This window comes from Gorilla gorilla, chromosome 3, assembly GCF_029281585.2.
Source record: "Gorilla gorilla gorilla isolate KB3781 chromosome 3, NHGRI_mGorGor1-v2.1_pri, whole genome shotgun sequence".
Lineage (NCBI taxonomy): Eukaryota > Metazoa > Chordata > Mammalia > Primates > Hominidae > Gorilla > Gorilla gorilla.
In genome coordinates, this window is record NC_073227.2 from 107535770 (window position 1) to 107551742 (window position 15973).

Consider the following 15973-nt stretch of genomic DNA (forward strand, 5'->3'; position numbering starts at 1 on the left):
GCTGGGCGTGGTTGTGCGTGCCACCAATCCCAGCTATTCGCAAGGCTGAGGCAGGAGAATTGCTTGAACCCGGGAGTCGGAGGTTGCAGTGAGCTGAGATTGTGCCACTGCACTCCAGCCTGGCAACAGAGCAAGACTCCGTCTAAAAAAAAAAAAAAAGCAGTGCAAGTAAAAGTGCTGTTGAAATGAATTAATTTTTCTATAATGTCAGTAAAGTGGAATGTGTGAGGCGGGAGATCAAGAGACAGCAAAAAAACAAAATATTTTTAAAGAAAGATATTCCCCTAAATGTGTCTTTTGCCAGACTAACCTCAAACTTTCACAATCCTAGGAGTCTATTTCAGAATAAATGTAATCCTAGGACCTTTATTAATATTAACACATATGAACATTAGCACATTGATTTTAATAGAAATGAACATATATATATCTGTATATATATATGCATCTTCTATAAAAATCCCAAAGCAACTATTTGAATTTGAAATTTTATTTCTAGAAAAAAATCACATTTTTTACATTGAAATATAAATAATTCTTAATATTTCAAAATATTCCTCTTTAGAGCATTAGTATTTTGCACATTTAATGCAAATACCTTTAGAAAAATAGAGTGAGATGAGTTTTAAAGAAGTATGCAGTGAAGAAAAGTCATAAAATGTGTCTGGACCGTGATGTAAAAATTGTTGGGACTCAGAAATCGATACCCCAAAATATGGTGCTTTGCCGCGCTGAACTGAGGAAGCAGCTTCAAGGTCTCTCTTACCTTCCCCATTACCCCTCCTGCCTCTCAATTCTTTGTCTCTCCCAAAGCACCAAATGATGTCGTTCTCTGAATTTCCCTTATCTGCCTAGAAACTAGACCTGCCAAAGAGGAACATATTTGCCTTACCTGAGTTTTCATTTACTTAACTCATATTGGAGGAAGAAAGACTGAAGTTTGTCAACACTCTTGGACAGACTTTTGTCACAAACTATTGTCTGCTGTATGGGCTCAACACACTTTTTCCCAGGCCATTGTATGTTCCCCATTTTCCCCTAAAAGTCCTTTACTATACCTTAAGTTGCTACATTTCCCCAATCTCCCTTTCCCCTATAAAGAAGAGTATATAAACGTCTCTACCCCATTGAGTCATTGGGTAATCATTCTCCTGAAATCTCCCTGTGTTATGCACGTTAAAATAAATTTTGTATGTCTTTTTTCCTATTAGTCTGCCATTTGACAGTTGATTTTTCAGTGAACCTTCCAAGGGAAAAGGGAAAGCTTCCCTTTATTCCCTTTATTAAACATAAAACACAATATGTATTTTATTTATTTATTTATTTTATTTTTTTGAGATGGAGTTTTGCTCTTGTCGCCCAGGCTGGAGTGCAGTGGCACAATCTCAGCTCACTGCAACCTCCACCTCCCAGGTTCAAGTGATTCTCCTGCCTCAGCCTCCACAGTAGTTGGGATTACAGGTGCCTGCCGCCACACCCGGCTAATTTTTGCATTTTTAGTAGAGACAGGGTTTTACCATGTTGGCCAAGCTGGTCTCGAACACCTGACCTCAAGTGATCCACTCGCCTCAGCGTCCCAAAGTGCTGGGATTACAGGCATGAGCCACCACGCCTGGCCTACAATATGTATTTAATAAGACCATGTTAATAGAAATTTTGTTTTTTATAGCCTAAGCTTTTATTTTATTTTATACATTTTATTTTAGAGACAGAGTCTCACTCTGTTGCCCAGGCTAGAGTGCAGTGAGTAGCACAATCATGGCTCACTGCAATCTTGATTTCCCCGGCTCAGGTGATTCTCCCACCTCCCGAGTAGCTGGAATTACAGGCCCACACCACCACACCTGGCTAATTTTGTTTTGTTTTGTTTTGTTTTGTTTTGTTTTGTTTTGTTTTGTAGAGATGGGGTTTCTCCATGTTGCCCAGGCTGGTTCTCAAACTCCTGGTCACAAGGGATCTGCCTTTCTTGGCCTCCCAAAGTGCTGGGATTACAGGTGTAAGCCACCACTCCTGGCCACTTTTCTTGTAATAAGGTGCACAGTAACTCCTAAAAATGCTTATAAAAAAGAGCACAACTGCTCTTTTTCTTCTGCTAATTGACATATACACAATAAACTACTTGTAGTTACTAACAAATCAAAGAAATATACACAATATTTCAATATTATTATCATCTATTTATCGAAGAACATTTTTTGAGCACCAGACACTGAGCTAGGAACTGGGAAATACGCAGTAAACAAAATTGAATAGTCCCTGCTCTCATGGAGACTTAGGATCTAGACTCGGAGACAGAGAATTAAACAGTGAATATGAAAAGGTATGCATGGGGTGGCCAGGGGTTTGGGGAGCACCTAGGATACACCTAATCTAGAGCCTTTTGTTGGGGCAGAGGAGTCTGGCAAAAATTCTGAAAATTAAATGAAATTTTTAAACCAAATAGCTATAAACTGGGGCAAAAAAAATCTTTCCCTAAAAAGTGATATATCTGTAACAATGCTCTCAAATAATTACTTAAAAATATATACAGTATCTTACAAAATAGGACATACCTCAACTAAAACAAAACACACATTTCCTAAATCGGACAAAATATCTTCTTAGTTTTTACCCATTCCTCCCTAGCTCCATTTGAGAATAAGCAAGACTAGCCTATAATAAGTAAGGATCTAAGAAATTCCTTCCCTTCCCTCAAAGTCCGATAAATTAAAACTGGAAAGGATCTGATAGCTGTTTGTTCATTTTATGATTGTACTTTAGTCAGAAAAAATTGCAATATTTTAACCCCAATCAACATTTGCATTTTTTTTTTTTTAATTTGAAACGGTGTCTCGCCTTGTTACCCAGGCTGGAGTGCAATGGCACGATCTTGGCTCACTGCAACCTCCGTCTCCCAGGTTCAATTGATTCTCCTGCCTCAGCCTCCTGAGTAGCTGGGTTTCGGCCTCTCAAAGTGCTGGGATTACAAGCATGAGCCACCGCGGCGGCCAACATTTGCATTTTAAGTCTTTATCTTTAATCCTGGGATAAAAGGCTTTATAACCATCAAAAGAATTTCAGATGTGGGCTGGATATGGTGGCTCATTCCCTGGATGACAGAGCCAGACAATTTTTCTTTCTCTTAAAGGAGTGGGGGAGCAGGGAAAGAATTTCAGATGTGGCTTGCCGAGGGATTTGGAAAGATTAATGAAGAAGGTTATTTTATCTTCATTTGCTAGGGAGGCAAAGCTTGCAACCAGAGAGCAGGTCCCAGAAGAGTTGCTAAGGTTCTTTGTCTATGGAAACGTACTTAAAGAGCCTGAACACCGCCAGCAAGACCACTACCTTCCTGTCCAGGTCAGGGTTACTGGCTTGCAGTTACATTTCATCCCAATCCTTTGACTCCTATCCTGTCACCCTCCTACAAAACCAGCCTTTACTGTGGCACTTCAGCTTCCCTCAACAATCATTTCCCGCCTTTTATCCTAAGACACACATGTGGATGGCTATGTTTTCTGACCTTAGGCTGGTGGCTCAACTTGTGCTATTTTAATAAATTAATGACAGTTCTTCCATCCACTACCATGCAATCAGCCTGACATAGGTATCTCTAAACCTTTGCTGACCATTTTCTGATATATTTCTCTGATATATATTGTTGTTTTGTTTTTGTTTTTATTTTGTTAAAGAGATGGATGGGGTGGAGTTTGGTGGGGTGCGGGCGTGGGGGGATTTTGCTATGTTGCCACGGCTGGTCTTGAACTCCTGGCCTCGAGGGATCCTCCTGCCTTAGCTTCCCGCCTTAGCCTTCGGAGTGGCTGGGATTACAAGGCTCAAGTCACAGCACCCAGCATCCCTGAAATATTTAAAGTTCCCGATTTTTCTGTGGGTCTTTGTAATTGCTGTTCCTTCTACCCCTTTGCCTGGTGAACTCTTTCTAATCATCTAGTATTAACTTAGAAAACTTTTAAATTAGGAAACCTTTCTTGGTTACAGTCCCCCCTCTCCAGTTTTGGGTTACTGCCTCCTATATATGCTCATCTTATAACTTATTTTTGCCCCTAAAGTAGCACTTAGTGAGCATTTTAAGAAGTTATCTATATCTTTCATTTGTCTGAAATCTCCTTAAATAGAAAATAACAGCATAGTACTTGATGTATAGATGCTTAATAAATACTTGGACTATAAATGGATGCATATCAACTTTGCTCAATAAACAACCATTCGGTAACTACTTCCTGCCAAGGGCCAGGCAGTAAATATTTTAGGGTTTGGGGCCATAAAGTCTCTGTTGCTTCCTAAAGGACAATAGTCAAGTCTCACTGGTGGCTCCAAAATATCTATATAAGACAGAATTTGAGTTAAAACTTGGAATGAAAGGAGTAGGGGTGCAGCTCTGGGTTAGAGGACATTACTTGAAGATATTTTTACAGGCACACAGTTATTGTTTCCACTGAACATCTATTTTAGGTAGTTTGGGGGTGGGTCTGTGGGTGAAGCTAAAACAGAAAGCATCATCCTTGCTATGACCACTGCTAGTTCTGTTGGTGCACTAAATAATTTCTTTTGAAAATTACTAGTGTTGGTGACTTTTGAAATGCGGGTGTTGTTGTTTTTTGTTTTGTTTTCATTTTTAGCATTTTATTTTTATTACTCCATCATACCCAAGTCTAATCAGTTTCCATTTCCCATGAACCTGCCTAGATAGGCTGAATATGTGGGGGAACTGTGGAATTCTCTCTGGAGCAATATGAGAAATGACAGAATGAGAGCAATTTGCCTCCATCCCTACTACATTCAAGAACTGTGACTTTAGTTACCAGAAAAAAACACATTTAGAGAAACTTTGTTTTTCAGTAACTATTTTTGAAACATGTGCCACATACTTCTGAGCAAAATTGTATCCATATGTATGGTAGAAATTGGCACAGTGAAACAAATGTAATTGTGTTTCCATTGCAATTTGTATTCCAAATGTAAGATGTCTGTGAAAAGTACTTCTTTCATTAAGATATAGCTCTATATTAGGCCAGGCGCGATGGCTCACACCTGTAATCCCAGCACTTTGGGAAGCCAAGGTGGGCGGATCAGTTGAGGTCAGGAGTTCAAGACCAGCCTAGCCAACATGGTGAAACCCTGTCTCTACTAAAAATACAAAAATTAGCCGGGCGTGGCAGTGCACGCCTGTAGTCCCAGCTACTTGGGGGCTGAGGCAGAAGAATTGCGTGAATCCAGGAGGCGGAGGTTGCAGTGAGCTGAGATCGCGCCACTGCATTCCAGCCTGGGCAACAGAGCAAGACTCTGTCTCTCTGTCTCTCTCTCTCTCTCTCTCTCTCTCTCTCTCTCTCTCTCTCTATATATATATATATATATATATATATATATTACATATATATAATATATATGTAATATATATACACACACATACACATATATACATATATATTATATTTGCTTTCTGATATCATCTTCACATTCTCATAATAGAGTCAATCTGAAAAGTTTATTTTTTGTTATGAAAATAAATACAACATGGCAGACCCTACTAGCCGCTTAAGCAGCATCTTTTTGCCTTCTTCTTTAGAAGGAGAACTCCAATATTGTTAGCAGGATGGCTGTAAGCCCAGCTAAAAGTGCAACTATTGCACAGGACTTTGGGGATGGCTGCTTAAAGGAAACTAATCCAGTTTTAAAGTATCTCTCTCGTTTTTCTTTCTTCCTGGAAGCGATGGCTTGAGTTTTAGTAGCCATCTTGGACCATAGAGTTATTTGACACTGGAGACGGGGCACCACGGTTCATGCCTGCAATCTCAGCACTTTGGGAGGCCCAGACAAAGGAAGCTTGAGTCCAGGAGTTCGAGACCAGCCTGGAGAACACAGCAAGACTGTGTCTCTACTAAAATTTAAAAAAAAGAAAAAAATTAGCCAGTGGTGTTGGTATGTACCTATAGTCCCAGCTACCTGGGAGGCTGAGGTGGGAGGATCCCTTGAGCCCAGGAGTTGGAAGTTGCAGTGAGCTATGATCATGCCACTGCAATCCAGCTGGAGCAACAAATCCAGACCTCGTGTCTAAATAAATAAATAAGTTATTTGTCTTTGGAAGTCATGTATAGGATGCTGGAAGAATGATAGAAGGAGCCTGAGTCCCTGATGACCATTAAACCATCATTTTAGTCCAGGATTGCCTCCCTTTGTGCAATGAAAATAAGCTTTTATCTTGCTTAAGCCACTGTGTCAGGGCTTTTTGTTTTATATAGCCAGACCTAACCCTGATTTAAGAGCATACAGAGGTGCATGTGTATTACATTACAGTAAATTATGCAACCCTGTATATTCTCTGCCATTTGATATCAGCCTGATCTCCTGATCCCTGAGGAGGGTAGGAGGCTGGAGTTTGGGTTCAGTCACAGAGCCAGTGATTCAATCAATCATGCCCACATAAATGAAACTCAAAAAAACCCTCTGGATGCCAAAGCTTGGTGGAACTTCCTGGTTGGTGAACACATTGATGTGTCAGGAGGGCAACACCTCCTGACTCTATGAGGAAAGGGCATGGAAGTTCTGCGTGTGGGACCCTCTCAGATCTCACCCAATGTTTCTCTTCATTTGGCTGATACTGATTTGTATCTATTAACATTATAACACAACTGTTATATATATAGTGCTTTCCTGTGTTCTGTGAGTCATTCTAATGAATTATTGAACCTATGGGGCCATGGGAACCCCTGAATTTGTAGCCATTGGTTCAGAGGTGACAGTGGTCTGAGGACTCCCAAACTTGCTGCTTGCATCTGAAGCAAAGACAGTTTTCTCAGGGACTATGCCCTTAACCTGTGGAGTTGGCACTAACTTTGGGTGGTTAATATTGGATTGCATAACAGTATTATACTTGATTGGTGGCTTCTACCAAAACAGTCTCACTAAAGACCTGGAGGCTTTGGAACTTCCAGTTGAGAAAAGGATAATATTTGCACTGGAACAAACATGGCTACTCCCAAATTGCCAAGTGGCCTGCCCAGCCTTTCAGGCTTTTTTTACTTTTTAATCAGCAATTTAAGCCTATTCTTTTACTAGGTCAGTGGAGAAAGAAGGTACAAAAGTCAGGAGTCATAAAGAGATCAGCAGATGAAAACCACCAACTGAGAGATAAACTAGGGTTGAATAATCAGACAGGGTATGTGAATTTACTTACCTAGACCTTGACCATTTTTCATAGAAACTTAAAGATAATACTTTGAGGTTATATTGCAACCTTTTGTAGATGATGTAATTTCTTCCCCTAAATGGTTGCTACCAGTCATGAAGCCACAATCTACCGCCCATGTACCCATAATCTTTGCACAGATGGTACAGAAAGAAGCTCAAATTCTCAGCTTCTCTGGCTAAGTGATTCCCCTTGGGAGTTTAAAAGCCAACATTGAACATGGAAATTACATTAAAAAAATTATAATTGCATTTCTTTTTCAAAGAAGCAGAACCAGAAGAAAAACTTTCAGCCTGTTTCCTCACAGGTGAAACTCGACTATTAGAATAAAATAGCCTGTTGTTCAGCCTATTTGGAAGGTTTCAGTTGCTCCTTTTATCATCAGCTAAGACTTGAATTATAGAAGGCCAGAGGGTAATTAGATATATGCCTACCTGGTAGAGGTACTACACAGAGACTCTGCCTTTATGCTTGCAACTGTTGAATAGAAAACAGATGAGGCTAAGCAGACCTCAGGACAGATGACATGTGATCACCTCTGCGGCATGGACATTGACAAGCAGCCATTTACACATCAGCCTGAATTTTTGAAACCTCCCTCAGAACATGGTCCTCAAATCTGGAATATCTTTTTCCTTTTTTTTTTTTTTTTTTTGGTGGAAGGGGCAGGGAACAGGGTCTCACTCTGTCACCTAGGCTGGAGTACAGTGGTGTGATCTTGGCTCGCAACCTCTGCCTCCCGGGTTCAAGCCATTCTCCTACCTCAGCCTCCCAAGTAGCTGGGACTACAGGTGCATGCCGTCATGCACGGCTAATTTTTGTAATTTTTGGTAGAGATGGGTTTCTCCATGTTGGCCAGGCTGGTCTCGGACTCCTAACCTCAATTGATGCACCTGCCTTAGCCTCCAAAAGTGTTGGAATTACAAGCGTGAGCCACTGCACCTGGCCTACTTTTTTTTTTTTTTTGAGATGGAGTCTCACTCTGTCACCCAGGCTGGAGTGCAGTGGCACAATCTCGGCTCACTGCAAGCTCCACCTCCCAGGTTCACGCCATTCTCCTGCCTCAGCCTCCCAAGTAGCTGGAACTACAGGTGCCCGCCACCAGCTACCCTTTTTCTTTAGACAAGAATTAAAAGAATATTCATTTTACCTCCCTCCCTTCTCAACGTGAGCCCTTTCCTCAAGTTTGGCCAAACATCTCACTCCTCCCTCCTCTCAAGTTCATTCCCACCCTCTCAGTCAGGTCACTGGCAGAAAACTCATGGCACACTTCAGCAATTTGAGGAGAGTTTAATAAAGGTGTGGACAGATTCTAGAGGCAGCTGCAAGGAATAATGCAGTACTTGTGAGCTAGTAAGAGAGCGGTTCCTGGAACCTGGAGAGAGGAAGCTGTATGTAGAGCACCTCTTGACTAAGGTCTTGACAAAGGAAAACAGCTAACTCATGACAACCCTGCAAGAACGGAGCTGACAGAGAAACACCCCAATCTCCCTGCCCTTCCCTTTGACCTCCTCAAGTGACACTTCCACCCCCAATATAACTGCTGGAAGCCAGGGGACAAGGACTTCTGTTAATTTCATCCATAACGTTTTCTGGCACCAATCAAGGCGGAGAAGGGTGAAGACGAATCTGCAGAGATCTGGAGAGACAAATAGCACCCCTACTATTAATGTTTTTGTTCAGGCTGGGATTATCACCTAGATCACCTCATTCCAACTGTCATGTAATCCTCTAGTCTGGTCAAGAATTCCACGTATGACCTACTTTTAAACATAGAAATGCCTCTCTCGTCAGTTAGCATTTTTATCTGTATCACTCACACTGACAATCTATAAATCTTTTATTAACACTTAAATGTTTCATGTGTATATAAGTACTGATTATATTATTAGCTCTGGGGACCACAGCTTAAGAGTTACAAATCTATTTCCAGCATCTAACGCAGTGTTAAGCACAGACCAGCTGATCAGAATTGTAATCTTCTCAATTCCCGCCCCTCACTTTTTATCCCACTCCCTACCTGCTCCAGGACAGGCTTACACCTTCACATTATGATGGAAAGAATCATTTAAAATCAGTATTAGGAAGAACCAGAAGCCTAGATGTTAGGATTTTTTGCATAGTATTTTTGCACATGTGTCAATATGTATGTTCCTGACATCGGGGCTGTGTAGCATACAAGTGGAATGTGGACTTCCATCTGGAGAAATGTCCAGCCCTTCACCTGGGGGATTTTTCTCTCTGTCTGGGTAGCCCTGGCCAGCACAGCAGGCTAGAAGTACTGGGAAGTTTGTCCTCTCTCCCCTCCCTGAAAGCGGATTTCAACCAGTGACTGAAGGGAGTTGGTGTCTGAAAATCACAGCGGCCTCACCTGCCCGGTGGGGGCAACTCTGAGGTGCATTCTGCCTGGTTTCTCAGTTTCCCAGGGGAGTGAGCCGGGTCGCCCTCCGCGGAATCTGTGTGATAACGTACCCTTCATTGACTTTCTTCCCTTTCTTTCTTTCTTCCCTCCTCTCCTGCCAGTGCCTTTTGGGATCCTTTTCCAAATGAAATACCCTGACTTAATTATTAATAAATCTAAATCCTTACATCTGGGTTTGCTTCTGGGGTAACCCAACCTAAGACAGGCAGGTGCTCAGTGCCAGCCTTCTGCCTCAACATGCCACCTGCAGAAGAATGGCAGTGGGAGAATGATGTGATAATCCCACCTGTGAACAGTAACGTTCATCCCACCTGTGGCAGGCATGTACAAGGACATGCTTTACTTGATATAACTTCTATGTCCCACAAATGCTTTTTTTTTTTTTTTTGAGATGGAGTCTCGCTCTGTCACCCAGGCTGGAGTGCAGTGACGCAATCTCAGCTCACTGCAACCTCTGCCTCCCAGGTTCAAGCGATTCTCCTGCCTCAGCCTCCCGAGAAGCTGGGACTACAGGCGTGAACCACCATGCCCAGCCAATTTTTTTAGTTTTTGGTAGAGACGAGGTTTCGCCATGTTGGCCAGGCTGGTCTCGAACTCCTGACCACAAGTGATCTGCCTGCCTCGGCCTCCCAAAGTGCTGAGATTATAGGCGTGAGCCACCATGCCCGGTTGATTGTCCACTTTTATTGTTCACACTATCTCACAGATTTTCTCCTAATGCTTTATTTCTATAACCATGAATCTAACATAAACATACCACATTCTATTAGGATGACATCTCCCTTTCAAAGCTAATAATTTCTAATATTCAAAAATAATTATACATTTCCTATACTTACTGGTATATGAGGTTAATTATTCTTTATGAGTGTATAAAAAGGATAATTAAATAGAACTGTGCACTTACCTCTGTGTGCTCCTTTCCAAACACATCTCTCTCCCATAGTAAACACTATCTGAATGTGATATTTATTTTTCTCATGTATTTCTTTGTAGTTGTACCCTATTTGCATTTAGTTTGCATGTGTTTGAAATTTAAATGGACAGAATCATACTGCATGTATCTTTCTCCAATCTGCTTTTCTTATTCTTATTGTATTTGTGAGATTCATCCCTGTTGATACGCATGGCTGTGGTTTCTTCATCTTTCACTGCTACATACTATTTCATCATATGAATATACCATAATTTACTCATCTTGTTGATGGATACTTGGATTACTTCCAGGTTTTTACAATTACACACAATGCTGCTATGGACACTTGTGTATATGTATAAGGGTACATAGCAAATACAAGAGTTTCTCCAGAAGTGGAATTGCTGGTTTTACAATATGCATGACTTTGATGTAACTAAAAAATGCCAAATTGTCTTCCAAGATTGTCATATCAATGCACACTTTTAAGATAGTTTTCTGAGGACTCCAGTGATCGTACATTCTGGCCAAGACTTGGTTTTACCAGACTTCTTAATTTATACCAGTGGTAGACATAAAACAGTATCTTGTGGTTTTAATTTTTCCCTAATCTTGTGATCATAATTTGCACTTATCTAGTTATGAATGAGGTTTTAATATGTTTAATATATTTATTACCAATTCAGATCTCCTTTTTTGTAAAATCCATGTTCAATTTGTTGGTCCATTTTTCTATCAGGTTTTTTTTTCCAATTAGTTTTTTTTAGGTGTAATTTTTAAATATTCTGAGTAGTAATCTTCTGCACATTATATGAGTATTAAATATCTTCTTCCAGTTTGTGACTTGTCTTACTTTTTAGTGATATCTTTTGATAATCTTGCTTTCCAATGGTATCTTTTTATTTTTCTTTTTTGAGATGGAGTCTCGCTTTGTCGCCAAGGCTGGGGTGTAGTGACATGATCTTGGCTCATTGCAACCTTCGCCTCCAGGGTTCAAGCAATTCTCCTTGCCTCAGCCTCCCGAGTAGCTGGGATTACAGGCACAGGCCACCATGCCTGGCTAATTTTTTTGTATTTTTAGTAGACAGGGTTTTACCATGTTGCCCAGGCTGATCTCAAACTCCAATGGGAGGTAGCTTTTGATTAGAATGTAATCAAACTGACCGGGCGCGTGGCTCATGCCTATAATCCCAGCACTTTGGGAGGCCGAGGCGGGTGGATCACTTGAGGTCAGGAGTTTGAGACCAGCCTAACCAACATGGTGAAACCCCAACAAAAATTAGCTGGGCGTTGTGGCACGCACCTTTATTCCAGCTACTCGGGAGGCTGAGACACCAGAATGGCTTGAATCCGGGAGGCTGAGGTTGCAGTGCGCTGAGACTGTGCACTGTACTCCAGCCTGGGCAATAGAGCGAGACTCTCTCAAAAAATAAAAATAAAAGAATGTAAACAAACTGATCAGACTTCACCTATTTACCTAGTGGGTTGAGTTTCTTCTATATCTTCTTTGAGAAATATTTCCTATTTCTGGGACATAACGATATTTTCTTCTAAAATTTTGAATTTTACATTGTATATTTAAATCTTTGGTCTGCCTAGGTTTTTTATAAAATCAATTTTTATCATGTTACCACTTATGCCTACAAAATCTTGATTGAAGATACTTGATAAATATGTTTCCATTTTCTTTTTTCATTCTTTGATTTTCTATTTTAAACAATATTTTTAAAAATACTAATTTCAGGCTAAATGTATCTTTTAGAAGCACTCGACAATGCATTCTTTGTCATTGTTTAGACATTACATAAACTACCAAAAATGCAAGTGAGCCAACTATTTGTCACAATCAGTGTTCACTTATTGGATGAAGAACTACATTTAGAGTAGAATGAGTTCTGGGTCCATACTGTAGATGTAGAGATACTTTAAAGTACAATCATAAATCACATAAGGATGTTTTGGTCAACAAAGGACTGCATGTATGGGTGGTGTCATAAGATTATAGTGCAGCTGGCTGGGTGCGGTGGCTCACGCCTGTAACCCAAGCACTTTGGGAGGCTGAGGTGGGCGGATCACAAGGTCAAGAGATCGAGACCATCCTGACCAACATGGTAAAACTGCGTCTGTACTAAAAAATACAAAAATTAGCTGGGTGTGGTGGTGCACACCTGTAGTCCCAGCTACTCAGGAGGCTGAGGCAGGAGAATTGCTTGAACCTGGGAGGCAGAGGTTGCACTGAGCCGAAGTCGTACCATTGCACTCAGCCTGGCAACAGAGTGAGCCTCTGTCTCAAAAAAAAAAAAAAAAAAAAGATTATAGTGGAGCTGAAAAATTCCTATCCCTTAGTGACGTCATAGCCGTGATAATGTCCTGCACAACGCATTACTCAAGCTCATGTGCATATTGTGATGTTGGTGTAAACAAACCTACTGTGTTGCCAGTGGTATAAAAGTATAGCAGATACAATTATGTATATTCTATAATACTTGGTAAGAAATGACTATGTTACTGGTTTATTTACTATACTTTTTATTGCTATTTTAGAGTATACTCCTACTTATTTCAAAAAAAGTTAATCATAAAACAGCCCGGGGCAGGTCCTCCAGGAGGTATTCCAGAAGAAGGTATTGTTATCATAGAGATGACAACTCCATGCGGGTTATTGCCCCGGAAGACTTTCCCAGTGGGGCAAGATATGGAGATGAAGACAGTGATATTGACGATCCTGACACTGTGTAGGCCTAGGCTAATGTGTGCTTGTGTCTTCGTTTTTAACCAACAATTTAAAAAGAAAAGAAAAGAATAAAAAAGCTTAAATAATACAGATATAAAGAAAGAAAATATTTTTGAATGGCTATACAGTGTGTTTTAAAGTTTATGAAGTTTATAAAGTAAAATAATTACAGTAAGCTAGGGTTGGTTTATTACCAGAGAAAGAATAAATATTTGAATAAATAAATATATTTTATTTATAGTGTAGCCTGACTGTACAGTGTTTGTAAAGTCTACAGTGTACAGTAATGTCCTAGGCCTTCACATTCACTCACCACTCACTCCCTGACTCACCCAGAGCAACTTCCAGTCCTGCATGATCCATTGAGGGTAAGTGCCCTATACAAGTATCATTTTTTATCTTTTATACCGTATTTTTACTGTACCTTTCCTACGTTTAGGTACACAAATACCACTGTATTCTAGTTGCCTACAGTATTCAGTCCAGTAACATGCCATGTGGGTTTGTAGCCTAGGAGCAATAGGCTAGACCATATAGCCTAGGTGTGTAGTAGGCTATACCATCTAGGCTTGTATAAGCACATTCCCTGATGTTCACAAGACAAAGTGATGCTTTTCACAGAATCTTGTTAAGTAACACATGGCTGTATTTGAGGTGCCAAATGAAGAAAGTATAAAAATATCCCTTCGTCATCATTTGAGATGAATTGAATAAACTACACTTTGGGGGGCAGGGTGGAGAAAAAGCATAATTGTTATCATTTAATCGTCACCTAGCATGATCTCTATAGCTAATCAAGCATTGAAAATTATCCTCTATATTTCATATTTAAATATGACCTACTGAATTGAATATGGAGAGGTGTGATAAAATGCAGAATATCTCTCAAACCCTATCAGCTCCTAATACACCCCGAGGGGCAAACAGGACCTTTCAATGACTTGGCACCAGAAGAATTAAGCCAAAACACAAGTCTTTGGGATGAGAGCGGAGAGGTTGCGGGCCGCGGGGCGGGTCGGTGGGGAGGGGGGTAGGGGGGCAGTGGGGATCGAAGGCGCCATTGGAAACGTTGTAAAATGCTTGGAGCGCCCTCTGCTGGAATATATTGGTAAAATAGCAGTAGTGACGAAGCGCTCTGCCTCCAAGTTGGTAGAACTAGAAACCAAAAAAAGCGAATGAAATGGCTCTTTCTTAAAGTAAGCCTTGACACGAGGTTCAAACAACAGTAGCCTTTCTTCTAGAGTTTTATGTAAGATTTGTCACTTTTCCTTCTACCTTAAAATATCTGCCTTATACCAGGAAAAAGTGTGAATTTGACTTCTTTTTCCTTTTCCTTTTCTTTCTTTCTTTTTTTTTTTTTTTGAGACGGAGTCTCGCTCTGTCGCCCAGGCTGGAGTGCAGTGGTGCGATCTCGGCTCACCGCAACCTCCGCCTCCCAGGTTCAAGTGATTCTCCTGCCTCAGCCTCCTGAGTAGCTGGGACTACAGGGGCGCACCATCATGCCTGGCAAATTTTTGTATTTTTGGTAGAGACGGGATTTCACTATGTTGGCCACACTGGTCTTGAACTCCTGACCTTATGATCTGCCCGCCTCGGCCTTCCAAAGTGCTGAGATAGCAGGCGTGAGCCACTGTGCCGGCCTATGAATTTGATTTCTTAATAGACACCTTAAGGGAGGCAACCTCAAGGAAGGGCATAACATCACTTTAGAACACTAAGGACTGAAAATTTCATTACAGCCCAGACTTTTATTCATTGCGTACCTTTTGAAAAGTCATTTAATTTATCTGTTCTGTGTCTTTTTTTTTTTTTTTTAGATGAAGTCTCACTCTGTCACCCAGGCTGGAGTGCAGTGACACAATCTCAGCTCACTGCAACCTCTACCTCCCGGGTTCAAGCGTTTCTCCTGCCTCAGCCTCCCAAGTAGCTGGGATTACAGGCGTGCGCCACCACGCCCGGCTAATTTTGTATTTTTAGTAGGGACGGGGTTTCTCCATGTTGGTCAGGCTGGTCTCGAACTCCTGACCTCAGGTGACCCACTCGCTTTGGTCTCCCAAAGTGCTGGGAATACAGGCGCGATTAATTACAGGCTGGGATTACCGCACCTAGCCTGTATTGTGTCTAAAGTGAAGATGACAATAACAATCCCAAACACTTTGATAGTGGGAAGTTTCACAACAGATGTGAAACAAAATTCCTAAGTGCCACATGTCCTTCCCATTGCTAAAAATCCCAGAACTGGCCAGCAGCCATGTTCCCAGATGAACACCGTATTGAGTCCCAGTCACTGTGTCAGGCCTGAGAATATAGTTCTCATCCTCCCAGAACTCCCAATCCAACTGTCTGCTGGGGAAGACACTATAGTAATGCAAATAACAGCAATAAAACACGGAAAGAAGAATGTATTGGAAGATTATAAGGACACATACTTTTCTAGATAATCAGAGAAGTCTTCAAAGAAAAGCTGTATTTGAGCTGGGTCTTAAATAATGAGATACTTGCCAATACAATGCATATTTTTTTCCTTAAAATTGTTTAACTGTTATCAGTAGAAACTAAAAACAAAACAAAACAAAATGTGTTTTCTCAACATAATAAAGAACAGAAAATTAGCCTAGTTCTAGTTTATTTCATTGGAAGTCTTAACAAACAACATACTGATGCAGTCATTGATTAAATAAACAAATCATAGCCAGGCACAGTGGCTCACACCTGTAA